The sequence below is a fragment of the Cnephaeus nilssonii genome (genome assembly GCF_951640355.1).
Source record: "Cnephaeus nilssonii genome assembly, chromosome: 2".
NCBI classification, from domain to species: domain Eukaryota; kingdom Metazoa; phylum Chordata; class Mammalia; order Chiroptera; family Vespertilionidae; genus Cnephaeus; species Cnephaeus nilssonii.
This window is the reverse complement of record NC_137073.1, coordinates 43,686,569-43,714,415: the sequence shown is the minus strand read 5'-3', so window position 1 is coordinate 43,714,415 and position 27,847 is coordinate 43,686,569. Positions and strand designations below refer to the sequence as shown.

General features: G+C 37.7%; 1 protein-coding gene across 4 annotated transcripts in view; it reads left to right on the top strand.

Moving 5' to 3' along the window:
• The window catches only part of PRR16 (proline rich 16), a 232,040-nt gene that overhangs the window by 194,114 nt on the left and 10,079 nt on the right, over positions 1-27,847 (top strand). The window contains exon 3 of one of the 4 annotated variants that reach the window (XM_079791100.1): positions 2,547-2,795. The exons of the other annotated variants lie outside the window; for them this stretch is intronic. The gene's annotated coding sequence lies outside the window, so the exon portion shown is untranslated. Of the gene's footprint in view, positions 1-2,546; positions 2,796-27,847 lie in introns of those variants that run through there. 4 annotated transcript variants of the gene reach the window in all.

Here is a 27,847-nt window from a genome sequence, read left to right as displayed (position 1 = left end):
TCTAACTAGGAAAGTACACTTAAAGTTTTCAGGGTTATAGATAATTAAAAGCCAACTAAAATATGAGTGAAGTCCTGGGGTAGAGTTGAGAATCAGCAGGGAGGGTGTGGGCCTGGCACCCCTGCCCTGACTAAAGGAAGATGCATGTTGAAAAGCCATATGAAATAAGGTTGGTCAGAGAAGGGTCAGATTATAAGAAAGTGACGATGCTACTTGGGACCTACAGAGTGTGGTGTTAGGCAGATTAGAGATTTTTAGACAAGGCTGACTGACAGGAAAGTGAGGTAGGAAGAGAATCAATTTCAGAAATGAAAGGCATAGTAAGTAATACATATGTCAATATGCACATTAGTGATTGAACTAAACCTGCCTTAATATGCCAGGGCTGACAAGTATATATATGGCAGTGGTAGCCCATTATATACTATAGCAGCTAAGAGATATACTCACAGCTGAGCTTTGAAAGGATGCTTTTTGTAGTATTTATTAATTTAGGGTCTAAATTTGGACTGAGTTTAAATTCTGGCTCTAGCACTTATTATCTGTGTGATATTAGATAAGAACTATTTAAGCTCTGTCTTTGTATTAATCAGTTACTATGTGTAAACAGTTACAACAATGCCTGGAACATAATAAAGCCTATATAAATAGTACCTACTATTTGTTAAGCTAGCAGCAGTGTCTAAGTAAATAGATATAAATATATTTAAGGAAGAACAAAAGCAGATGTAATACTGGCATCTTTTATTTAAGGGAAGTGATAGAAGGGAATCAGAGAGTGGGAAAAAGAAAAAGTCATTATCTAAAGTAATAACCTTGAGTTTGAGTATTATGGGTGATAGGAATCACATGATTTGATAACTAAATTTTGCTCCAACTTAGTAACATGGACAAATGACTTCCATGTGCACTTCACCCATAAAAGATGTAGAACTAGTTTTTAAAGTTTCTTCTAGTTCTTATTTTTGAGGTTTGTTGATGATGGGAACTCATAAGAGTGCTTATCTCCTAGGCCCGTGGTTGGCAAACTGCGGCTCGCGAGCCACATGCGGCTCTTTGGCCCCTTGAGTGTGGCTCTTCCACAAAATACCACAGCCTGGGGGAGTCTATTTTGAAGAAGTGGCGTTAGAAGAAGTTTAACTTTAAAAAATTTGGCTCTCAAAGGAAATTTCAATCGTTGTACTGTTGATATTTGGCTCTGTTGACTAATGAGTTTGCTGACCACTTTCCTAGGCCTAAAATATTCCATTCTCAGAGTACCAAGGAAACATCTCAGTGACAGATTCTGGGGGATTGGTAAATGTTGGAAGCATTATAATGGACAGTGTTATTCTTGCAATCTAATGGAAGGAGGAATCCACAAACACATCAGTATGCTTGAGATCACTTGCATCAAAGGTATAAGAAATATTATTAAATGGGTGATTTATAAAATTAAAAAAATATAGAAAAGGAAGCGGGGATCACTAGAGCCTAGAAGAAGCTAAAAAATTCATGTCTATTTCGGCTCTTTTCTTTGGCACTGTCAGGGGAATACAGACTCAGGCATTTTTACAAAGTTCCTCCAAATTCTTTGTAGAAAAGGTATAGAAAGGTTACAGGGACTACTAGGTGGATCAGTAACTGGTTGAAATTGTTTGAAGTTACTTTCAAATATTTGATATGGAAAAGGGAGAATTATTGATTCGAAGAGCTCTGTGGGATGGAATTCAAAGTGGAAATTGAAAGCCATATGGTAGGAAAATTGCTGAATTTAAGAGAAATATGTTTAACAGAATTGTCTAACAATGATGTAGGTAACTTTAGGGGGCCGTGGGTTCCCAGTACTGATTATGTTAAAAGAAAATGGACACCCAGTGTCAGGGAACCATAGAGAGTGTGGCATGGGTACTTACTGGTTTTGTCTGCGCAGCATGCTTTTCCCCCATGAACTTGCATAGCAATAATGCTTTGCTATGAGGAATTAACCTGCCTCCGTTGGAGAAGGTCTAAGAGTGACTATTAATGAATATTCTTTTCTCTCTTGGCCAAGATGGCAACTTGATGCAAGTCAATCAGAATCTCTCAGAATTTGAGCTGTCAAGGTGGGAGCGTATTCATCCTTTAGGACAAACACAATAGAAACATCCCATTAGTTCCCACAGCTGGATATCCAGAATTGCTCTAGTTTCTGTCCTTTCCAGGAAGTGGCTTTTCAGTGTTTATCTCACTTTTCTAATCAACTCATAATATTACAAATCTATGAAGATTTGCTTTCTGTTGTTTACAACCACAGAATCCTAGTTAATACATATGTCAATATGCACATTAGTGATTGAACTAAACCTTCCTTAAAATATCTTTAAGTACAGACAGCCTATAATTATCTGATTTAGAAAAAAACTATTTGTATCTTTTTAATAGGAAAAATGTTAGAAAAGTAGGGGAATTAGGAAAAAAATTGACAGGTTGAAAAATCCTAGCTATATTTTCTTATGCTTGTGAATTTTTATGAAATTAGTTGTATTTACCTGTTTATTTATTTAAAACTTTCTCTCTGGTCCCAGTGTCCTACAATTGTTCTGGATTAGATCGGTGACATACTGATCTGTAAATGATCGAAGGACCTAGCAAAGTAATTTCATGAAATCTGACATTATCTCCGTCACTGTCAGCTTCAACAAATGAGCGGTCACATTTAAACTGCCGGCCAGGGGGATCCTGTCACTCATTCTTCTCTGGAACAAAGAGTGAAGAATTCCCTGACTGGAAGCTCTCGCTGTCAGATCCACAAGATGTTGTCTTCATGTATTTAAATATGTCATCTGGATGGTTATTGGACATATGCAAATGCAGTGGACTACAGATAAGTAATCTGAAACAATTCCCTCAGGTTTGGTTCTTTGTAAAGAAAATGTTCTTAGTATGTTCTTTCTGGCCTCTGCTTGGCTAAACCACACTCCATGACTGACCATGGATGTTTTAAATCCTCAATTACCTGACCTCACACATTTGTATCTTACCTATTTTCTCAGAATCATCTTGGCTCCTGCCAATTCTGTCCTTTATGCCTCTCTATTTTGAGTCTGCCATTTCTTAGGTTTGTTGATTGGACAAGTTTCTGTACTTTTTGATTTTTTGTTTGTTTCTATACTTCTTAGACTCTCTGTTTTATCATTGGCAAAATAAAGTTGTTTGGCTTGCTCTAAGGCCTTAATCAGTTAACTGCCACGATATTTTGAATTGGTGTCTATAGATGCATATGGCGTACATATGGTTAAATGAGATATGAGTTATTAGCAAAGCACTAATCTCCAGCAAATATGAGTTATTGAATTTGTATTAGTATTGCCATTGGTTTTATTTTAAAACAGAAAAAAAAATACAATTAAATCTTCAGGTCTGGCCAGTGTTGCTCAGTGGTTGAGCATCGACCTATGAACTAAGAGGTCATGGGTGGATTTCAGTCAGGGCACATGCCTGGATTATGGACTTCATCCCCAGTAGTGGGCATGCAGGAGGCAGCCAATCAATGATTCTATCTCTCTCCCTCTCCTTTCCTCTTTGAAATCAATAATAAAAAAATAATAATGCTAAGCAAAATTGTCATGACAGGGGGCTATCAAGGGATATCTTTGTCTATGTTAAGCTAATTTCCTGTTTCCTTATTTCCTACACAATCTATAATAATAAAATCATAATATGCTAATTAGACAGACGACCTTCTGGATGAAGCCGGGGCTGCCCGGGTCCCGGGTGCCAGAGGGAAGCCCAGGTCCCAGGTGCCAGAGGGAAGCCGGTGCTGGCAGCTGGGGGAAGGAAGGCCTACTCTTGCATGAATTTCGTGCATCGGGCCTCTAGTTTACAATAAACCCCTCTTAACTAAATCATTCTAAGCATATATCTTTCTCACAACTAGAACAGCTGAAGGCAAATTGTTAATACTAGGAATTAAGCCCAACTGGTGTGGCTCAGTGATTGAGCATTGACCCATAAACTAAGGAGGTCACAGTTCAATTCCTGGTCAGGGTACATGCCTGGGTTTTAGACTTGATCCCCAGTAGGGGGTGTGCATGAGGCAGCTGATAGATGATTTTCATCACTGATGTTTCTATCTCTCACTCTCCCTTCCTCTCTCTGAAATCAATAAAAAAATGTATTTTTTAAAATGAAGTTTTTAAAAATACCAGGAATTAATAATCTAGTTTTATATGAAATCAGTAGAATTTCAATTTGGTCTCAGTTCATTATAATTAAAAAATGTATTGGGTAGAAAAAGGAGGCCATGGGTGAAACTTGGACCCACTAGCTCTTTTCTTTTGCTGCATGTATGGTACAAAGAAGTAATATGATTGGAATGAATAACTGAATCCTTTTAATTTATGTTGTGGGTTTTAACATATGAATTATCATGAACACTCCATTGACATGAGTATTCTTAAAATATAACGTTATGATATTTCTCATTTAAGATTAAATAATAAAGTAATAATTGTAGAATACCGTAAAATTGAGATCATAGGCTCAGGGAGTTGGTGGTATCTAACTAATTGCAAATATAAGCCTCTTACAGTTTTTATTTTGAGAATAAAATAAATGCTAATTAGACCAGACGACCTTCTGGATGAAGCCGGGGCTGCCCGGGTCCTGGGTGCCAGAGGGAAGCCCAGGTCCCAGGTGCCAGAGGGAAGCCAGTGCTCACAGCCGGGGGAAGGAAGGCCTACTCTTGCATGAATTTCGTGCATCGGGTCTCTAGTTTACAATAAACCCCTCTCAACTAAATCATTCTAAGCATGTAATTTAATAAATCATATACATAACATGAAAATGATATTTCTAGCCTCTGGATTTCAATAGGAAAAAAACTATAATTTTCATCATAATCATTCTGTGAAGCTTTGATAATAGTATTAGAGTAAAATTTACCATTAACTAAGATTTGCTAAATAAATGGAAGGAAAGTAATTACATACAAACTTAGAACTATATTTTAATATTGCTACTTTGTTTATAACTTCATTGTTAACTCCATTAATATTGTAATGTAGTTAATGCATAATTATAATGCATACTGTTTGTAATTATGTATTGAGGTAAATAACTCTTATTTGGAATCAAATTTGATGCATAAAAAATAGAAATGGTTTATATTCATTATGAAATATGTTAAGTAAATTTTTCTACATTCTGAAATTATGGTATTTTATATGAATATTGGTTTTCATAATAAGTGAAAATAATAAGAGTAAATAATTATCGAGGCTTACTATTGCTGGCTTTGTGCTGCATGTATCATGTTCAGTGCTCTTTGTTTTTATTATTTACCAGCGTTTATCTACTATCTTTTATAGGAATTAGGAGTTATTTTTATCCTAAAGTAGAGCATGAAAAATGATACAGAAATGGTAACTTGGTTTTTATTTAGTCTAAATAATATATTTTTATAGTGATATAACTTTGTGGGGGCTAAAAAAATATTAGTATTTTTCCTCCCACCTTCTAACTGGGCCAATAATCAAATTAACAGAGACAGTTTAACAGTAGAAAATCCATTTTAATACATGTGCATGGGGAATTTGCATAGGCATAAAAATTCCAAAGACCGCGAGGCCACATTGGGAATATAACACATTTTTGGACAAAGGGAATAGTTGGGGGACAGGGTATTAGATTTCTTAGGTGGGAATGGGCGTTTTACAGGTTTTTGAGGGAGAGCAGAGCTCACGGGCCAGGAAGTCCCCCGACTCGGTAGTGCCTGCCCTAGTGCTCCTATTTCCTCACTCGACTGAAGGGACCGTGGATAACCTGCCACGACCCTGACACTGGAAGCTGCATCTCTCCGGCTGTTCTCTGGCTCACACCTGGCGGTGGTCAGGGTACCCACAGTGTGTCTAGGTGGTCGCTGATACTGGCATCACTGGGAGATAGGTTTAAAAATTCCTTTATTCTGTCATCCATAACCAGAAAACTGATTTCATGCTTATAATCTTTAAAGTATTGCAGGTATGTGCAAAGATAATTCAGGTAGTATCAGAAAGGATTAGACCATTTGTGTAATCTTAATTTAGTCAGCAAACATGTCTGGCATATTTAATCTGTACCATGAACCGTGCGAGGTACCAGGACTGCAGAAATGAATTACTTATCTTCTGACTGAAGAGCTCACAAATCCAGTAATAAAGATAGACACGTAGATAAGCAGACAAGATACAGTGTGTTTGTGTGTGTGTGTGTGTGTGCACGTGCGTGCGTGCGTGTGTGTGTGTTTGTGTGTGTGTGTGTGTGTGTTTAATAATACAAATACTCCAGTAGAGGTATAGGAACTCAGAGGAGGGAGCAAATAAATTGTATATCATGGCAAAGAGAAGATGCTATCTGAACTTGCCTTAAGATATTAGGAATTTATGAGGCAGAGGTGGTCAGGAAGTTCTAGTTAGTGAGGAAACAGTATGTACAAGAAAGGAATGGAGTCCTGGCCTGTGTGGCTAAATTGGTTGAGCGTCATCCCATGCACCAAAAGGTTACCTGTTCAATTCACAGTCAGGGCACATGCCTGGGTTGCCGGTTTGGTCCCTGGTAGGGGTGCATATGGGAGGCAACCAACTGATCTCTTTCTCTCTCTTTTCTCTCTTTCTCTATCTATCTCCCCCCTTCCTCTCTCTCTAAAATCAGTACAAACATTTTTTTATAAGAAAGGAATGAAGACATACAATATTTTCCTTTGGGGACAGTGAGCAGCATTTTGCTTTTGGAAAATAGGGTACATGCAGGAGGGAGGAAGTGTGTTTGGATAGCAAAGGTGAGAGTGAACTGTCACAGACTTGTGAGTTTTACTCATAGAAAAATAAATAGGGAAAATGGATGACATGGTTCTGAGATTCTAATGAACTAGGAAATGCAAGACTGACCTCATTCCTCATGCAAGTCTTTTGCAAGCATAAGATGCTATTTTGCCAATACTACAGTTTCAGTTTAACATATCTTGTCATCTCAGCTTGAACTCTGTCCCCTCAACCATAGCTACTTATACAGAACAATCCTATTATGTCTTAAAGCTAGCTTTGTTCTCAGATACCACAATATGAAAAAAAGTTCTATTCCATTATTTAATTAGCTTCTCAACAGTATATAAATAAATTAAGCATATCCACTCAAGACCACAGTGGTAAGCAAAGTCTGAGCTGAGGAAGGAATTGGTCAAACCTGTTCTTGAATTATTCTGTTACTCCTAAGTTTGCCAAATGTATGTTCTTTACAAATATTCATTGAGTTTAATAGAAGCCCTAAGAAATGTAATTGACAACAACTCTTGCTGAAACTATTTCATTTTTTCCAAATAATTTCGCAAACATATTTTTCTCTGTAATTTTCTGCTCATAATACCTCAGGTGTATACGGTGAATGACATTTATGCTTTTCTCCATATCTGTTGAGTATCAAGCCAGGATTATGAGTTCTTGTGGTTTTCACTTCAGTTTCTTCAAATGTTCAATTAGAGTCAGAGTAAGAAACTCACTATATTCAATTTATTCTATTGGAAAATAGCTGATAATTTCTAAGAAGAGAGAGAGAGAAGAAAATAGTTCCGAAAATATTATTAAAAAATCCTAGCATGAGGAAAATATGAGAGAGTAAAATGTGTAATATTGATATTAAGCAAAGAATAAATTACAATATTTAGCCCTGGTTCTTTAAAACATTTTCTAGAATGGCATTTTACTATTTTGCAAAGATTCATCTATATTAACTGGAAACAAAAGTATGGGAAAAATTTAATGTAGTGAGATGAAGTAGAGAACACATATTGTATATTTCATTTATATCACATTAAAATAAGACAAATCTATAGAGATTGAAAGTAAGTTAGTGGTTTGGTAGGGCTGGGAAAGGGATGGGAGTGACTGTTTAAGGGAATTGGGTCCTTTTTCAGGGTAGTAGCATGTTCTAAAGTTAAACTGGTTATGTTGCATAACTTGGTGAATATACTAAAAACCACTAATTGCACACTTCAAAATGGGAATTTTTTTGGTATGTGAATTATATCTTAATAAAGTTGTTGTTGTTTTGGTTTTTTTTTATGTAAAATGGTTCCCTGACCAGTGTGGCTCAGTTGGTTGAAGTGTTGTCCCGTGCACCAAAGGGCCCCAGGTTTGATTCCCTGTCAGGGCACATACCTAGGTTGTGGGGTTGATCCTTGGTAGGGGCGCATACAGGAGGCAACCGATTGATGTTTCTCTCTCACATCAATGTTTCTCTCTCTCTCTCTCCCGTCCTCTCTCTAGAATCGATTAGCATATCCTCAAGAGAGGATTAAAAAAATTTAGAGTGACAAAAATTGAATCACTCTTAAGTTGTGATTTTTTTTTAATGCAAAGAATACATGTAAACAGAATTCAGATGAGCCACAATGAGAACCTGGTTTCAAGTCTGTATTGAAGAAGCAACATTTACTATTCCTTTTCCTTTGGTTTTCTTTGAATAAGGTCTTTTTTAAATTTTATTTTTAATTAAATCTTTATTGTTGAAAGTATTACATAGTCTCCCTTTTTCCCCCATTGACCCCTTCTAGCCCACCCTAGTCTCCTACCCCAGGCCATGAGGCCTTTTAGATGATTAATTCTATTCAGTGACATCATAAGTAGTTTAAACTGTTTTTACCTCTGCCTTTGTGATTTGGCTGTAGTGAAACATTACCTGTAAACTATGAAATGAAAACAATTTCTGGAAATTTAGGGAGGTAAGATTGCTGAATTTAGAGCTCAGATGACAAAATACTAGTGAAGAAGGGTAAGTAATGCTGCATTTGCAATTCTTTTCCTTGTGTTCTTTCTGATATCAGTCTTTCCCAGTGCTGGGATTTACATTATTTTGGTGATTATAAATAGCCGTGCTTGAAGAAATTATAAAGTACACTATTTTATTGAAGAGTAAAATCAGCAGAGAATTTTGTGAGAGTTTACTCTTTGTGCTGGGCTTGAGAAATAGGTTGCATACTCCCATGATGCCATGAGGCATCACCATGTCAACTGTCTCCCAAGAATTTACAATTTGGACTGACAGCATTGCCTTGGTAATAACAGAGGTATCATGGATGCTAAGGGTAGGAGATCCCAGCAGTCTAACATAAATAAATAAATGCGAGGTTTTAAACTTTTTAAATTATTTGCTATTAATTTTTGTTTATGTTTATATTAAAATGTTGTTATGTACTACTCATCAGCCATTCCCAAAATGTGAGCAAACGTGAGCTCATTAAATTGAAGAACGGCACAAAGACATTCTTATTTTATCAATGGTTGTCACATCACATTTAAAACATTTATTTTCTCGTAGTTCTCCAACCTCTGGAATAAAGCAATCACCGACATTCTGTCTTCATAGAGTCACCATTTAGGGGGAAATGAAATTTACATGTTTTGCAATGACATGTGTAAATTAAACATTCTGCCTGTCAGAATTTACTATTAACCAGAATTATATTAAATCTTTTTTTTTACTTACTAGTATATAAAAAGGCACCAGATAGTCATTTATAGCAATGTCTTCAAAAAGGGGAATTGTCACATAGCAATATCTGTAAAATTCATTCATTTAATCAAATAGTTAATTAGCATCTACTGTATACCCATCTCGGGAATTGAGCTTATAGTTTTGTGGGGAAAGATTTTTGTGCTACATTGAGAATTATTACAGTTACAAGGAAATCAGTGAAAAGGAAGTTCAGTGTAAGCTGATTAGTTTAAAGAAATATGTATTGAAAAGAGGGAATTGGGCTGAGTATTAAAAATAGGTAGTAGTAACAAAGGATTTACAGAAGTCACATGGCACTGGTAGGAAGAGTTGAGATGTGAAAAAGGCTGCCCCAGTCCCATAGGCTTTGGCTGAGATTCTGGAAGGATATCTCAGCTTCCAAGATCTCCTTGAGAAGCCTGGGGTCTCAACCCCAAGTCAGGCTTCCCAGTCCAGAGCACCGGAGCTAGGGAAGAGGTGCCCACATAACACCTGGCTGCGAAAATCAGTGCTGATTCTCTCTGCCAGGGAGAAACAAGAGTCTTCTAGAGACACAGGCACCCTCTTAAAGGGCCAGTGCACAAAATCTTGTTCACAGCCTCTCTCCTCCCTGGGCTCCGGTGGAGAGAGGGCAGAGTGGACTGGAGACTCGTGAGGACAGTCTGGGGTTTGTGGCTCTGGGGAGAAAGCTGGGGGGACAGGTATGGGGAAACCTTTGCTGAGTCCCACTACCACACCACAGACACCATCTTTCTTGGGTGGTATACACCCCTTATTACAGCATCAGCCTGGGGGAATGCAATAGCCCCAGCATTGGACTCCCTGCTCCTGCCCTGCTGATTCAAAAGAATATATGCACCCCTATGTTTATTGCAGCGTTAGTTACATAACCAAGATTTGGAAGCAGCCCAAGTGCTATCAGTAGATGAGTGGATTAAAAAGCCGTGGTACATTTACACAAAGGAATACTACTCAGCCATGAAAAGAAGGAAATCTTGCCTTTTGTGACAGCATGGCTGACCTGGAGAGTATTATGCTGAGTGAAATAAGCCAGTCAGATAAAGGCGAGTACCATATGATTTTACTTATATGTGGAATCTAATGAACGAAATAAACTAACAAACAAAATAGAAACAGACACATAGATACAGAGAACAGACTCGCAGATGTCAGAGGGAAAGGGGTAGGAGGGCAGGGTAAAAAAGATGAAGGGATTAAGCCAAACAAAACAAAATGAAACAAAAAAAACCCCACTTCATGGACAACAGTATGGTGATTACCATAGGGTAAGGAGTGTGGGGGGAGGTAGGAGAGAGTAAAGGGAGGATAAATGATTATGGAAGAAAACTTGAATTGGGGTGGTGAACACATGATACAATATACAGATGATGTATTGTAGAATTGTATCCCTAAAACCTATATAATTTTATTAACTGTCACTTGAATAAATTCAATTAAAAATTGATTATAAAAGCCACAAATGTGGGTAGAAATAAAATACCTATTTTTTGTAACCCATACAGGGAGAAAATATTTATAATGCACATATCATACAAAAGATTCATTCAGATTAAAGCTTCTATGTATTAATGAAGACAAAAAGAGATAACAGAAAAGTGGGACAAGGCTAAATAGACACTTCACAAAGGAGGAAACCCAAACAGCTGAAAATATTTTTTAAATACTCAAAGCAAAAAATGCAAATAAAAATTACAATATGATAGCAATACATATCTATTAGAATAGAAGAAAATAAAGACAGGCAATGCCAAGCTTTTGAAAATATGTGATACTGCCAGAACTCTCATACGCTGCTAGTTTAAATACACATTTTTACAAGCAATTTGTAAAAATTATTTGAAGTATTTATTAAAGCTGGATATATGCATACATAAAAATCACCAGTTCCATCCTTATATGTGTACCTAATATAGAGATAGGTTTACCAATGTGCAGGCACTAGAATGTTCATAGGGCCATTGTGTATAATAGCCACAAACTGCACATTGAACTCTTTTTAAAATATATATATATATTTTTATTGGTTTCAGAGAGGAAGAGAGAGAGAGAGAGAGAGAGAGAGAGAGAGAGAGAGAGAGAAACATCAATGATGAGAGAGAACCATTTATGGGCTGCCTCCTGCACGCCCCCTATTGGGGATTGAGCCCCCAACCCGGTCATGTGCCCTTGTCTGTAATCGAGCCCAGGACCCTTCAGTCTGCAGGTCGATGCTCTATCCATTGAGCCAAACCAGCCAGGGCTGCACATTGAACTCTTAATGATGCCCATCAACACTGGAAAGGATAAATAAATGTTAGTATATTTCCATGACAGTGGTCCATAGCAATGAGAGTATCAAAAGCTGCATACAACAATTTGAACAAATCACACAGAAAGAATGGAAATTGAAAGAAGTTATAAGACTACGCACTTATATAAATTCCTACATTTACGTAAAGGAAGGTGAAGGGATTAGCTAAAGAACATATATGCATAGCCCATGGACACAGACAACAGTGTGGTAAGGGCAAGGGAGGGAGGTCTTGGGGTTGAGTGGAGGTGGGCAAAGTGGAAAGAATGGGGAACATCTGCAACATTGTCAACAGTAAAACTCACTTAAATGGGAAAAAAAATAAAGTACAAAATAGATCAAACTAATCTGTGGCATTAGAAATCAGAAAAGGAGTTACCTTGATTGTGAGAGATAGTAACTGAAAGGGAACATACAGGGGTTTTGAAGTGCTGGTAATGATCTATATCTGATCTCCGTGCTGGTTACACAGTATGTGTAGCTTGAGAAAAGCCATTGCACTGTAAAATGACGACAGATGAACATTAATGTACGCCAATTGTAACTCAATAAGGGGTAGAAGTTATAAGTTTTTAAAATGTTGGAGAGACTACTTCATTAAAATACTCCTCACAGACAAATAATTTTCAGAAAAAAATGTTTTTAAAATTAAAATAAAGATGAAAAGACAGAACTTTAAATACCCTAAAAAATTTCCACAGAGTTAGATTTTTTTCACAGTTTATATATTGCAATCTGCTTAAGCTGATCTATTCTAAACAGCCTTTCACCACTGTGACAGTCCAAAATTAACAACTCTTATTTATATATGTAAGGTCCTTCCAGGGGACATTTGAATCATCAAATATAGACAAAGATGTCTTCAATTTCACTTAAGTCTATTTGTTTAAATATTTATTCTTTGAACATCAGTAGAGCCATGTATAATATTTAAGGGGAGTTATGGATCAAAATATGTCAGATTCCATAAAAGTGAGGAAGTCATTCAAACTTCTAGCAAAAACTTGAGGAGTGGGGAGTGTAGTGCATGTGCACACTTTTATCCAATCAGAGTGTTTCTCAAAAATAGAGAACTAAGCCAGGGCCTAGCATCCTGCAAAATGATGCAAATTTGGTTGGAGGATTTATTTTCTCACATGATGAAAGTTTGATTTATGTTTTGAAGGAAAAACTTGAAATGCCAGCCCAGGACAGGACTTACTAAAAATTATCTTGCCCTAACCAGTTTGGCTCAGTGGATAGAGCGTCGGCCTGCAGACTGAAGGGTCCCAGGTTCGATTCCGGTCAGGGGCATGTACGTTGGTTGCGGACACATCCCCAGTAGGGGGTGTGCAGGAGGCAGCTGATCAATGTTTCTCTCTCATCGATGTTTCTGACTCTCTATCTCTCTCTCTCTTCCTCTCTGTAAAAAATCAATAACATATATTTTTTTTTAAAAAATTATCTTATATTCTTGGTTTTATAGGGAATGACATAATTTTCACAGGTAATTGACAATGACCCCTATACATTATAAAAAATGTTTAATTAACAGCTTTTAAACTGCATTATATGTATTAGTATTTTTCAATTGTCAACACTGAAAGAAAATTTAACATTTTCCCTGATAATCAAAGGATTTTTAATATTATATCTTACATACAGTAGGCAGGCCATTTCTGAATCTAGGTTTGAAAAATCTTTTTGAACAATTCTTTTAAAATTAAGTTTCATATCTTTGAATCCATGTATAATTTTAAATAATTATAAGGCACTATAAAATATTAAACATTTATAAAAATAACAATTCTCAACAGTTAAATGTGAAAAAATAAACCAAAGTATCCTGTCATTTTAACACAGCTATGTGATGGTTTTTCCCTAGTAGAATATATCCTAAAGACAAAAATAACTGCAAAAAATGTCTTAAATTGTTTTTAGCATTCATATTGATGGCATATTATTGGTATTGTTTATCTGAGACTGGTATATGTACTATGGCATAAAGCAAAAAACAAAGCACATATAATATTCTAATTCCATCATCCTTAAGGGTCCTTGAAAACCAAGATTGTCCATGTATGAAAAAGGAGATATAGATATAAAATAGAGGTTAAAAACCTTGTAGAGCTGAATTTGAATTGGAAGTATCAATATAAACTGGTAATTTTTTCTTAAAACTAAACAAAACAAACAATCCAGAGTTTTCCATTTAAAAGTCTAAACAATCCAGTAGCAATTAGCACACTGAGAGACTGTTTTCTCCAAATACCAAACCTCTTCAAAAGAAACCTGAGCTCCCTGGAAAATGGCTAATTCCAGATTGGAGGCAGAAAACATCTTCTTGTACCAGATAGCAAGGGAGCTAATAAACACTATTAGGACTGTATCAAAAGGAATCACTAACTTGAAGAATCTCCAATTGGAAAATGATGGGAAAATAAAGCATCAATAAGGATAATGGTTGCAATGTATTGAAACATCAAATATGTTTATCTCTGAGTTCAGAATGACACTATAAAAAATACGGTCACTATCTGAAAATAGAAGTAAACAAACTAATTTTGTGAAATGGTTGAATAATAAAGGGAAGGAATCAAGCATTTAATGCTTTCCCAATATGAATTATACCCCTGGGGATGAAATATAGAAATATTTCAACTAATTAATGAAAAGGAATTATGGAATCATATTATCAATATATTGCAATCCCTAATGAACAGATAGATCTAAGCATTAGTCATGGCTACTAACAGCACAAATTAAAAAGCTATTAAGTTCCTGGCCAATGTGGCTCAGTTGGTTGGGTGTCGTCCAGTGATTCCTGGTCAGGGTACATGCCCAGGTTGCCTGCTTGACTCTCAATAGGGGAAGTTTAGGAGGTATATAAGAGAAATTCTGCAGTTTTTGTCTCTGTCTGGCATTATGTCATTCATACTGTCCCGAATGACAGGAATTTCTTCTTCTTAAAGACTACATATGTATATATACAATATTAACTGCATATGAGTGTGTGTGTGTGTGTGTGTGTGTGTGTGTGTGTGTATATATATATATATATATATATATATATATATATATATCACATTTTCTTTATCCATAACAAACACTTAGGTTATTTCCATACTTGGCTACTATGAACAATGCTTCTGTGAATATGGGAGTGCAGACTTTAAGTAATGATTTTTTTTTCCTTTGGAGATATACCCAGAAATGGGATTGTTGGATCATATGGTAGTTCTAATTTTAAATACTTGAGGAACCTCCATACTGTTTCCATAGTAGCTATGTTAAAACTCTTTGTGGTACAAAATTTTAAACAAATAGATTTGTCACTTCTCAGCACTTTTTTAAAACTTGCCTAACAGCCAGGCTGGTGTGGCTCAGTGATTGAGTGTCAACCTGTGAATCAGGAGGTCATGGTCAGGGCCCAGGCCAGGGTGTGGGCTTGATCCCTAGTAGGGGATGTGCAGGAGACAGCTGATCGATGATTCTATCTCATCATTGATGTTTCTATCTTCCTCTCCTTTCCTCTCTCTGAAGCCAATAAAACATTTAAAAAAATAAAACTTGCCTAATAAACCCTATCTCCTATTGAATACAATTAATATTTGACTAGAAAAGTTGATGCACCAAAGGAAAAAAATATTATAGCAAGAGTATTCAGTGTTTAGCACTCCCACATAGCCTAGGAAACTTAAATTCAGTGAAGTGAAACAATTTGAGAAAATAACGGATTTAGCAAAAAGTAAAACATTTAAATCATGTGTGTCTGATTTAAGGTGTAATTTACTTGTGCTGCCTCTCCAAAAGAAAGGACATTACCTCTATCTGTCATGTGTTGTGTGTTTTTTTAAATTGATATCCCACCAAGTTACAACAAATCAAGTAAGTTATTATTATATCCTATTACACTGACAAGGAATATGGGCACTGGAGACATTTTCTGAGCTAAAATCTATTAGATTTAAAGGGCAGTATCACTGCTCTAACATTCTCAGTAGCTTCCTTGGGAGTAAAGTTCAAAGAAGTATAATTCCCTGAGAGGAGGGCTTCGAAATATGTTTGTGTCTAGCCTTACATTTGTAAGTGACAGCCCTGAGTCACACCATCATAGCTGTTCTTAAATCAGAAAAACCTCAAACTATACTAGATGCTAATTACAGAGCATCATTGTGAAGTTTATGTTTTATTGCATATAAAATCATTTAGTTTTATTGCTTATCAAAGGAAAAACAATACAAAGAAAGCCAACAAAAAAAAGCAAAAACAACAGAAGTAAAAAAATATTTCATTGATAAAAATCAAGTTTTGGTAGAAGCTGATGCTTTCTGCCAAATATGTTTCACAACAAAAGGACATATAAAAAGACAACCAGGAAATAGCAAAAATAAAGTGTGTAATATGACATAAGAATAAAACCAAGTCTTTCAGCATTATCTGTGGATATGCAGTTCCTTCTGCTTTCCCCATCAAAATTAAGAAACATTAATATTGAGTCACATTAAATTTAAAATTCTACATTTCTGAAGTGAATAGATATGCAAATAGGTCACTTTATAAATGTTAAATGTAGCTAAAGAATTAAAATAAATAAACCAGTATCCCAATAAATAGTTTTCATTTACTAAACCAGGATGATCAAAATCAGAATAAACACAATGACCTATGTGAGGTAGACTTTTCAAATAATAAGTACACTGTAAAATTTCTCTTTGATGATCTTTTCCAAAACCAATGCTGAAATGATTTCTTAAGCCAAAGTAAATCTGTCTGCTAACAGACAAAGCAAACCACCTATGATTTTCTTAATGTTTTGAATTTCTATGCTAGCTTTTCTCTTTCTATGGAGCTGATAGAAAAATCTTAAGTACAAAGAAATAAAGCAGAGCAAATTGTAAGTTCATACACACAAAAACACCCACTAGCATATGTTGACCCAGAAACTTCCTATAGGAAGTACCTTTTAAGGGTGTATCATTTTACTTCCTACATTTTCTTTTGTCTTTAAATATAATGACCAACAATAAAAAATGGAAAGTGTAGCCCTGGCCAGTGTTCTCAATGGTTAGAGCCAATGGTTAGAGCCAAAGGGTTGCATTTCAGTCCCTGGTCAAGGTCACATACCTGGGATGCAGGTTCAATCCCTAGCCCTGGTCACATGCTGCGTGCAGGAGCAACCAATGGTGTGTCTCTGTCTCTCTCTCTCTCTCTCTCTCTCTCTCTCTCTCTCTCTCTCCCCCTTGCTCTCTTCCATGCTCTCTAAAAATCTATGGGAGAAAAAAAGAAAACAAAACTAGGGTTGAGGTCATTTAAGTGTTCTGACTGAGGCATTGCAGTAAATTTCCTATGAGAGAAAATTTGAAGAAATTATTAATAAAATTAGGAAGGTATTTTCAATTAGTAATAATTTGTACACATTAAATCCCACTTAGATTTTTCTAGAAAATAGACATGAAACATTAAAGCCTTTATTACCTGTAATTCCTAGGTGTAATAATTATAGTTTGTTTAGAAAGCAGTTTCAAAATTAGTCAGTAATTGGTTTTGGCTCTGAGAAAGAAACACATGAGGATATTTATTTTTCATCTTTAAAAAAGCATGGAACATTTTGCTTAAATTTCCCATTTCGGTTATATTACTAAACCACTGATTATGGGCATGATGCCTCCAAACTTCTAAATACTAAGGGGACTTATTCATCAGAAGGAGTGAAATACAATCTACCACATACCACATTGTTGAAATTTTAAATACCACATGCATATTCTGTTTACAAAGCTATGCCATAAGGGAAAGGCAATAATTAAATTGAGCACATGGAAGAAAACCATCACTTTAAATTTCAATATATAACTATATCTCTAAATTAAATTGGATATTAGATACGTCCTTGAAAACCTGCATATTATTGTATATTTTTTTCAATTTCTCTCAAATATACACATGTATATTTCTCCTATATTTGGAGATAAGAGTCTTTAAAGAGACAATCAAGTTAAAATGAGGTTTTTAGGGTGGACCCTAATCCAATACTACTAACATTCTTAATCAGAAAAAGGAAAAATTGGAAGACAGGCATGTTCACAGGAAAAAACATCATGTGAAGATGAAGGCAGAGATTGGGTTGCTGCTTCCTTAAGCCAAGAGACACCAGATTGCCAGCAAACGCCTAGAGGCCGGGAGAGTCACGGGATAGATGCTTTCTCAGAGCCTGCAAAAGGCAACAACCCCACCAGCACTCGACTTTTGGACTGAGGTCTAAGCCTCCAGAGCTGTGAGAAAATAATTGTTTGTTTTTCAAGCCACCCAGTTTGAGGTACTTTTACAGGAGCCCTAGCAGACTGATACACCATATTTTATCTAGGATTCCATAGTTTCACTTCAGGTCTCATTTCTGTTCCAGCATCCCATATTACACTGAGTTATCATGTGTCTTTAGACTGCTTTTGGCAGCGACGGTTTCACAGACCTATTTTTTGATGACTGTGACGGTTCTGAGGAATAATGACCAGATACGTTGTAGAATGTTCCGCTGTTGACATGTGTCTGGTATTTTTCACATGACTAGACGGTGGTTATGAGGCTTGGGGAGGAAAACCACAGGAGAAAGTGCCGTTTTCGTCAACATGATGTATCGCTGTTGATGCGGACCTTGAACACTCGGATAAAGATCTGTCAGGTGTCTCCACTGTAACACCACTCCTTTTAACCCCCCTTTCCTACTGTTCTCCTCAGGAGAAAGTCACTGTGCAGCTCTCACACTTCAGAAGTTGTAAGTAATGCTCCTGCTCCCAGTAGTTACATAGTTTATTTGGAATTATCCTCATGGGAGAGTTGCCTCTTCTCCCCCACTTATTATTTATTCAAACATTTACTTATATCAGTACAGACTCAAGGAAGTTTAATTTATACTTTGGATTATAACCTACTGCTACCTTACTTTGTGATCCAAACTGTTCACTGTTCTACCTTTGGCCACTGGAGTTCTTTCATTTGGCTCCTATGTCCCATTGACAGGTCCTTATCAATGTGTTTGTGTGTGTGTGTGCTTCCTTACTTTCTTTTTTAAAAAATTTCTTTATTAATTAAGATATTACATGTGTCCTTATTCCCCCATTACCCCCCCGCAACTCCCCCCCCCCTCATTCATGCCCTCATCCCCCTGGTGTCTGTGTCCATTGGTTAGGCTTATATGCATGCATACAAGTTCTTTGGTTGATCTCTCCCCCTTACCTCCACCCTCCCCTACCTTCCCTTAGGTTTGATGTTCTGATTGATGTTTATCTGTCTCTGGATCTGTTTTTGTTCATCAGTATATGTTGTTCATTATTTTCCATAAATGAGTGAGATCATGTGATATTTATCTTTCTCTGCCTGGCTTACTTCACTTAGCATAATGCTTACTTTCTGGTATGACAAGATGCTCCAAGATCATCTGTATATTCCCTGTTCCAGTCTTAGAATCAGCCATTTTCCAAGGATCCCTGGTTCCTTTTATCACAAACCAAGATCAAGGCACTATATGTGCTAACTACTAACTGAGACAGCATTTCTTTTATGCTACCTCAGATAAAAGCACAAAGAAATATATGTGTGTGTGTGTTCATACATATATCTGTAATCATTTCTATCTGTAACCATCTTTTTGTGTGTGTTTATATACATATATACATACTAGAAGCCCGGTGCACGAAATTCGTGCATGGCGGGGGGTTGTCCCTCAGCCCAGCCTGTACCCTCTCCAATCTGGGACTCCTAGAGGGATGTCCGACTTCCCATTTAGGCCCAATCCTGGTGGGATCGGGCCTAAACGGGCAGTCGGACATCCCTCTCACCATCCAGGACTGCTGGCTCCCAACTGCTTGCCTGCCTGCCTTCCTGATTGCCCCTAACTGCTTCTGCCTGCCAGCCTGATCACCCCCTAACCACTCCGCTGCCAGCCTGGTTGATGCTTAATTGCTCCCCTGCCAGCCTGTTTGAGCCCAACTTCCCTCCTCTGCCAGCCTGGTCACCCCTAACTGCCCTCTCCTGCAGGGTTGATCACCTCCAACTGCCCTCCCTTGCAAGCCTGGTCCCTCTCAACTGCCCTCCCTTGCAGGCCGGGTGCCTCCCAACTGCCCTCTCCTGCTGGCCATCTTGTAGTGGCCATCTTGTGTCCACATGGGGGCAGGATCTTTGACCACATAGGGGCATACATCTTGTGTGTTGGAGTGATGGTCAATCTGGATATTACTCTTTTATTAGATAGGATAGAGGCCTGGTACAGGGGTGGAGGCCAGCTGGTTTGCCCTGAAGGGTGTCCCGGATCAGGGTGGGGTTCCCTTGGGGCGTGGGGTGGCCTGAGCGAGGGGCCTGTGGTGGTTTGCAGGCCGGCCACGCCCCCTGGCAACCCAAGCGGAGGCCCTGGTATCTGGAATTTATTTTCCTTCTACAATTGAAACTTTGTAGCCTTAAGCGGGTGAGCCCCGCCAGGGTGTGCGGAAAGCTTTGCTTCCCCTGTTGCCACCGGCAACCCTGGCCTGCTCTCTCAAGCTCCATCCTGCCGCCATTTGTTTGAATTTGTTTACCTTCTATAATTGAAACTTTGTAGCTTGAGTGGAGGCTTAGGCCTGCAACGGCTATGGGAAAGCTTGGCTTGCTCTGTTACCTGGGAAACCTTGCTCTCTGTGGCTGTAGCTATCTTGGATGGGGTTAATTTGCATACTCACCCTGATTGGCTGGTGGGCGTGGCTTATGTAGCGGAGTGATGGTTAATTTGCACATTACCATTTTATTAGAGAGGATATTCATAGTATATTGGAAAACACACCTGAACCAAAAGTACCTTGAGAGCCAGACACTGAGACTATTTTTGGTTTAGCCGTTATTGAAGAAGTTACTGGATTCTGAATATAACACCATGGTGATACTTTGATAGTGTAGTTTACTTCTTTAGGAGTTAAAGTGATATGTCATTGGATTGTATTTGAGATGTATCATGACAAAGAGCATTAGGGTACCTAGGACCTCCCTCTGATTCCAAGTTTAATGACAGTAAAAATTACTCATCATTCCATTATTTGTCTGATTATAAGGGTAATCTTCTTTCTGTTGGCAATGTGAATGTATACACATGGATACTCACATTCTCTAGTCATAGTGGTGGCAAGATTGAAGGAAAGTTGTTAGGAAATTGACCCATTCTAAGGTTAAATAAAAATATCCTAGACACTTGCGATTAAACTTGTAGCATTATCTTACCCCCTTCAAAGTAAAACAGAAACATTTTAAGACCCTCTTTTTATTTTTAAGTTACTGTTTCGGCCCTAGCTGGGTAGCTCAGTTGGTTAGAGCCGTGTTCGGCAAACTGTGGCTTGCGAGCCACATGCGGCTCTTTGGCCCCTTGAGTGTGGCTCTTCCACAAAATACCATGGCCTGGGCGAGTCTATTTTGTAGAAGTGGCATTAGAAAAAGTTTAAGTTTAAAAAATTTGGCTCTCAAAAGAAATTTCAATCGTTGTACTGTTGATATTTGGCTCTGTTGACTAATGAGTTTGTCGACCACTGGGTTAGAGCATCATCCTGATACACCAAGGTTGTCGGTTTAATCTCCTGCCAGGGTACATACAAGAAGCAACCAATGAATGCATAAATAACTGGAACACAAATCGATGTTTCTCTCTCTCTCTAAAATCAATTAACAATTGCAGTTTACATTCAATATTATTTTGTATTAGCTTCAGGTGTACAGCATGGTGGTTAGGCAATCATATATTTTATAAAGTGTTCAAACTTAAATATAAGACTCAAAACCATAAACTTATAGAAGAAAACATTGGCAGTAAAATCTTTGAGAGTTCTCATAGTGACTTTTTTTTTATACATCTCCCTGGGCAAGAGAAACACAGGAAAAAAATTAACAAATGGGACTACATCAAATTAAAAAGTTTTAAACAGCAAAGGAAACCATCAAAATGAAAAGACAACCTACTGAATGGGAGAAGATACTCGCCAATGATACATCTGAGGGGTTAATATACAAAATTTATTAAGAGACATTCTGTATGTTGCTTTTTACAAAGACTTTCCAGAAACACCACTCTATTATAGTTGATGCAAGATATTTTTTTCTATCCCAGAGCTTACAATATTCAGTCATGTATGCCTAAGAAAGCAAAGCATGTTAGAAGAAAAATAAATTTTAAGTGGAATATATTCTATCTTGCTTTGTTTCTAATTCCTTTTGAGTAAAATGTTTTTAAAAAGGAAATGAAGAATGGAGATGGCCTCTTGGCATAAGCAGCTAGATATTTTTCCAAGACCAGTAACTTCAGAGACCTTACTAGTAATAGCACCAGAGAATCCTTGATTTCTTTTCCTATCATTTGTTTAAAATCTAGAGGAAGAAAGGAATGCCATTTCATAAAGATGAGAGCATTTTATGGCTTGTCTTCAGAGTTTAATTGTTGAATCACATCAGTTATTAGAAGGAGGAATATTGTTATCACTTGTTTCATGTAATAGATGAAGAACCTAAAAGGATTGTGACTTGACAGAAATGTTTAAATGAGAAGGGAAGAGTGTTAGCATTTTGATTTTGTTTTGATTGAAGGTACTCTAATTCCACCATGAAAAAATACCAGTAATGCCATTCTCTAGCATGCCTCATTTGCAATGGAACTGAGTAGAATGTGCTGTTGCTCCTGCTAACATTAGGTTCAGTAGTTTTTAATGCACTTACACAAAGGAGTTTTGCCAAAAGGAGGGATAAATATCACAGCCATTCATTTCACAGCACTCTCCAATCTGGCTGCAACTGTTTTTCTAAGCAGCACATCAGTTAATTAAAAGGAAATTAAAAGGCAGGACAGGAAAAAGAGAGATTTAGAAGAAAGGGTTTTCAAAACAATTTTTGGCTTTAGAGAAAACAATTTATGAGCATTAGTATGAGTAAAATTCCTGCTTGGTCTAAGCTAATGAAAACATTCTTAAAGCAGAGATTTTTTTTTTTCAGAAATAAAAAAAACAAAACAAAACAAAAAAACAAACAAAAAGACAAAACCGTCCTCTGAATACTATTAGTGAGTCACAAGAGGAGGCAGGGTAAGTAAACATACACATTTTGTGTAGCTGAATCCCTCCACTTACTCAGAGTATGAAGTAAATATCTTCACTGGGTGTGCTTTTCTGGGTTCATTGATCAAAGCACAAAGTATCCTGGTGACAGTTTTTCTAAGTTTGTTCCTTTAGCATTTACACTCTGGTAATTTTTACACTGTGCACTATATTGTCCAAAGTAATTAAATATTAGAAGGTATTTATATATCATTGGTTGCAAAATTACCTATGCTAATTCATGCTCGGGGTGCGGGGGGTGTCCCTCAACCCAACCTGCACCCTCTCCAATCTGGGATCCCTCAGGGGATGTCCTACTGACGGCTTAGGCCTGTTCCTCCTGGTTCTCTGCTGTCTGCGGACCCCGCCTGCTTGATGCCACCACAGGACCTGGTATCTGCTCTCTGTGGGAGCCTGCTTGCCCTTAGCCACCGGGGCCAGGGGCAAGCAGGGCCCTGCTGTCTGCTCTCTGTGGGGGCTCTGTGGGGGATTGCTTGCCCTTCGCTGCCAAGCCAGGGGCAAGCAGTCCCCTGCAGTCTGCTGTCTGCTCGCTTGCTCGCTGCAGGGGACGTTCCCGCCCCGCCTCTGGCCGCTTTTGAGAGTGCCAGCTCGGAGCACCTGGGTCCCAGGGATGTTCCCGCCCCGCCCCGGCTGCTCCGTGCCTGCGTGCGTAGGCCCGGAGTGGCCGGGGGGGTCATTCCAGGACCCCAGCCACTCCAGGCCTATGTGCAGGCCTACAGGCTCAGAGCGACCTGGCTCCCAAGGACGCCTGTCCCTGGGACGCAGGCCACTTGGCGCCAGCATGCACGCAAGTAGCTACCCCACCCCCAGCCACTCCATGCCTGCATATGCAAATTAACCCATCTTTGTTGGGTTAATTTACATACTCACTCCTGATTGAATGGTGGGCATCGTGGAGGTACAGTCAATTTGCATATTTCTCTTTTGTTAGTGTAGATAACCACAGAACGAAGAGGGCAAGACAGTTATTTTCATTCTGGTTTTATTTCTTGGCAAACCCACTACTGTGGCCTCCTTTGGTTGTGAGAGATGGGACAGAGAATTATGGCAGTTTCCCTGTCGATGTGCACCAAGTAGCCTTGAACTCTTTTCTAAGAATTAGGTTTTCAGGTAGCTTGTTCAGCACTCTTGTGGAATTACCTACAAAAAAGGGGAAAAAAAGTTTTGTTCAATGTTTCTGTAAAAATAAACACTATAAAATCATTTTTACCTATGTTCTCATTTACCTTCTTTATCAACTTTGCAAAGTAAACATTAACCTTTTCCCATTTTTTTTAATAGTTGAGGAAACTGAGTATGAAAAACTATTTTGTCCAGCCCTGGCCAGGTGGCATAGTTGGTTGCAGTGTTGTCCCATATACCAAAACGTTGCAAGTTTTATTTCCAATCAGGGCACATACCTAGGGTGCAGGTTTGATCCCCATTCGGGTGTACCTGGGAGGCAGCCAGTCAATGTTTCTCTGTCTCTCTCTCTGCCCCCTCTCTCTAAAATCAATAAAAACATATCCCAGGTGAGGATTAAAAACAAAACTCTCTTATCCAGATCCTTATAAATGTTGTGTAATGTAATTTAATTTTGAGTACCAGACTCCAAAATTATGATATCATACCAGGCACTATATTAAGAATTTTGCAAGTATTTTCTAATTGATCAATCCACATTAAGAGTTTGGCATTAGCCAATACTAAGGAAGTACCACGAGACTGCACACAATTTAGATGAATAAATGATTGAATGAATGAATGAAGCAGGTAAGCAAGCATAAGCTGCATGTATCCTGTGGAATGAATGTTTTTCAAGTGATTGGAATTTGTACTTAATCATAAGATTGGTGTCCGTCCTGACTAATTTATTGGTTCATTTTTTGCCCATAATAAACAGTAGAAAAAGATTTCTAGAAAGTATTCTTCAAGGTAATATTTTCAACATGAAATCTAAAAGGATGAAAAAAATATTTCTTTTTTAACATCATTTATTCCTTTCCTATGGAAGACTTTAATTATGATATTTAATTGTAACATTTATAGAGCAATAATAAGATTTTTTTCAAACAGTTGACAAAATATCCCAAAACATGTTTGAGCTAGACTTCTAAGATGTGCTTTTAAATAGTCTTTTGTGACATACATATGTTAAAGTAACTACAAATATATTGTTAATATATTTTAAATTATCACATCATAGGACTTCACTATTATATTGTTCAAAAAATGTAATTTCTATTATTATTATTATTATTATGTCACCAAATTGATTTAAGCTGAATTGAATTAATTGGCAAAAAACTGAAAGGAACCCTTTCCCAAATTGCTGTGATTCTACATGGACATATACTGTACATATGGAGGGAAAAACCGATACAGTTTAAGATAATAGAATAGTCCTTTGCTTTGTGAATGCAGATGTTCCATGAGCAAGAGAACATCTATATCATTGTCTGTAACTAATTTTCTTAGCGCATTTCCCCAAATTCATTTGTCAAGTTATTACCAGTGAAAATGGGTTGATTCTTGCAATGTGGTGAGAAAGGAATTTCAAAGGGCACATGTATGGAGCAAGTTTAAGCCTAGTGGCAACATTTATAGGGTTGAAGGGAAATAATATGCCCTCAAGGTTTACCCAGGGTTACACTGGGCCCTCCTCCTAACCAATCGCCTTCTTGGACCTTCCAGGGTTCCAGGCCCTCATCCAATCTGATTACCTACTTTTCCAGATTTTCTCAGACTACACTCCACCCCTTTTTGTTGCCATTGTGGCTCCTACTGTGCATGCCCCAAAGTTCTGCTGTGTCACCTGGTTTCTACTGTGCATGTGCCTAGCAAAGGAATTTCCCCCCTGCTTCTCTGGAAAATCCAGGTACCAGGCTGGCTGTTCTCCAGGGAGATGCTTCCTGCCCACTCCAGGGCTGGTAGATGATTACATTCTGCGGGCAGAGGATGTGGCTGGTCTCCTGGGGAGCCTGTGAATGCTGCAACTTCCTAGTGAAGCAGGCTAATGTCTGATTTAGCTCCCTAGTTTATTAGGCCTAATGTCTGATTCCATTTGCTCCCTTCCTTTATTAATACTAATTAGCTACCTATGCTACTACGCTAACAAAGTATTTAGTCGGACGTTACAAACAAGGTCCTTACTTTGAAGGGTAACGTTTTCAGGGCCAGATTACACAGTAGATAAGCAATTGTTTTTCTATGTTATAATGTCAAAATCTTAAGTGGACATGTTTAACTTATAAAAATGTGGCACTCCTTAAACTGGTTTTTATGTTACTCCTTACATTTTATGTGCATTTTGTAGTTACTATTAAATGAAAAACCGAACACAGTGGAGCAGAGTATTAGGCAAAGCTGGCTATTTGGTTGTTGTTTTGAATTTAAAAGGCTTGTAGTGGGACAGACTTGCAGGGTCAGCTTCATGGGCTTGTGACCATTGCAACTGCACCGAGCCCTGTCTTCAGCAGCACCACCTCCTTACCCATAGATAGCTCCCCTACGCTTGAGGTTTAATGATATGCAGTCTCTGTCTTGATACTTTTATCTTTGAATTTGCATTTTATAAATGAAGTCCAATAGGATAATAGAGAACATGTTGGAGGCTTGAAGCTTCTTGCCAGGCATGGTACCACATTCACCACCCACTTCCCCTCCTCTACCCAGAGATCATTGCTGTCCTGTCTCAGTGGGGGACAAAGTGCTGGCAGCCATGTGATGTGCTCTGAGTTGCACGGCAAAGCTCCAGGGTTTATAGGGGTCTTCACTCAACCAGAAGGAGCATGACATTAAAGAGCAAATATAAAAACAGAGAGAGGGAGTAAGAAAAAACAAAAGCTCTTTTCATGCTTTTTGAGCAAGGGCATTGCATTTCATTTTTCACTGAACTCTATAAATTTTGTAGCTGTCCTTGGTAATTTGGAACTAATGTTATTGAATGTCATTGATGTGCTAGTTCAGATAAGGGCATTCTGAGGTGAGGGATCTTTCAGGGTGTCAGGAATTTATTTTAGAGATTGACCATCTGGCTTGAAAGACTTAAATATCATCTCTCTAAACTGCTGCTATATCAGACTCATGTACATTTACTAATTATCTAGCCTCAATACGTCAAGCACTACCTACACCAGGGGTCCTCAAACTTTTTAAACAGGGGGCCAGTTCACTGTCCCTCAGACCATTGGAGGGCCGGACTATAGTTTAAAAAAAACTATGAACAAATTCCTATGCACACTGCACATATCTTATTTTGAAGTAAAAAAACAAAACGGCAAAAACACCCGCATGTGGCCCGCGGGCCGTAGTTTGAGGACGCCTGACCTACACGTTTGGTTAGTATGTTTTCCTCCTAGATGTGTAGGTTGGTCCTACACTGCTCCTGGGCTCAGGAAAGCAGGGCAGCTGTAAGAGAATCTCACTTATATTTTGCAATATTTCATAGATAATTCATCAGAAGGAATTAGTTGTGTCAACTTGGAACACAATGTTAGAGCTCACAATTTAATTTTACCCATATTAAAATAATCTTTTTCAAGGTGATTTTCTCAATATTCATAGTTTGTGAAGCATGAAATAAAATGACTTTCCAAAATAGCTAGATATTTAATAGAATTTAAAGATTACAAGGAAGTGCATACATAACTATCTTTTCGTAATTTAATTATATGCATTAAATTCTGTATGTATCTATACAATAATTAAAATAATTAAACTTCATACAACTTGGAACCAGTACTTGGGCTGAATATAAAACATACTAAATGGGTAAGAGTAAATACACACAATGCTATTAAAAATGACCTAGGTGTTTTTATTTGTCTATCTAGAATGCTTCATTTGTCTATCTAGAATGCTTCTTTTTCTAGATGATAACACATTGTCTATCTATCTTTAAATGTCATTTTTATCAGTGAAAACTCCTTAAAACTTTTTTTTTGCATGTCTGGAGGAAACTCTGCCCAAC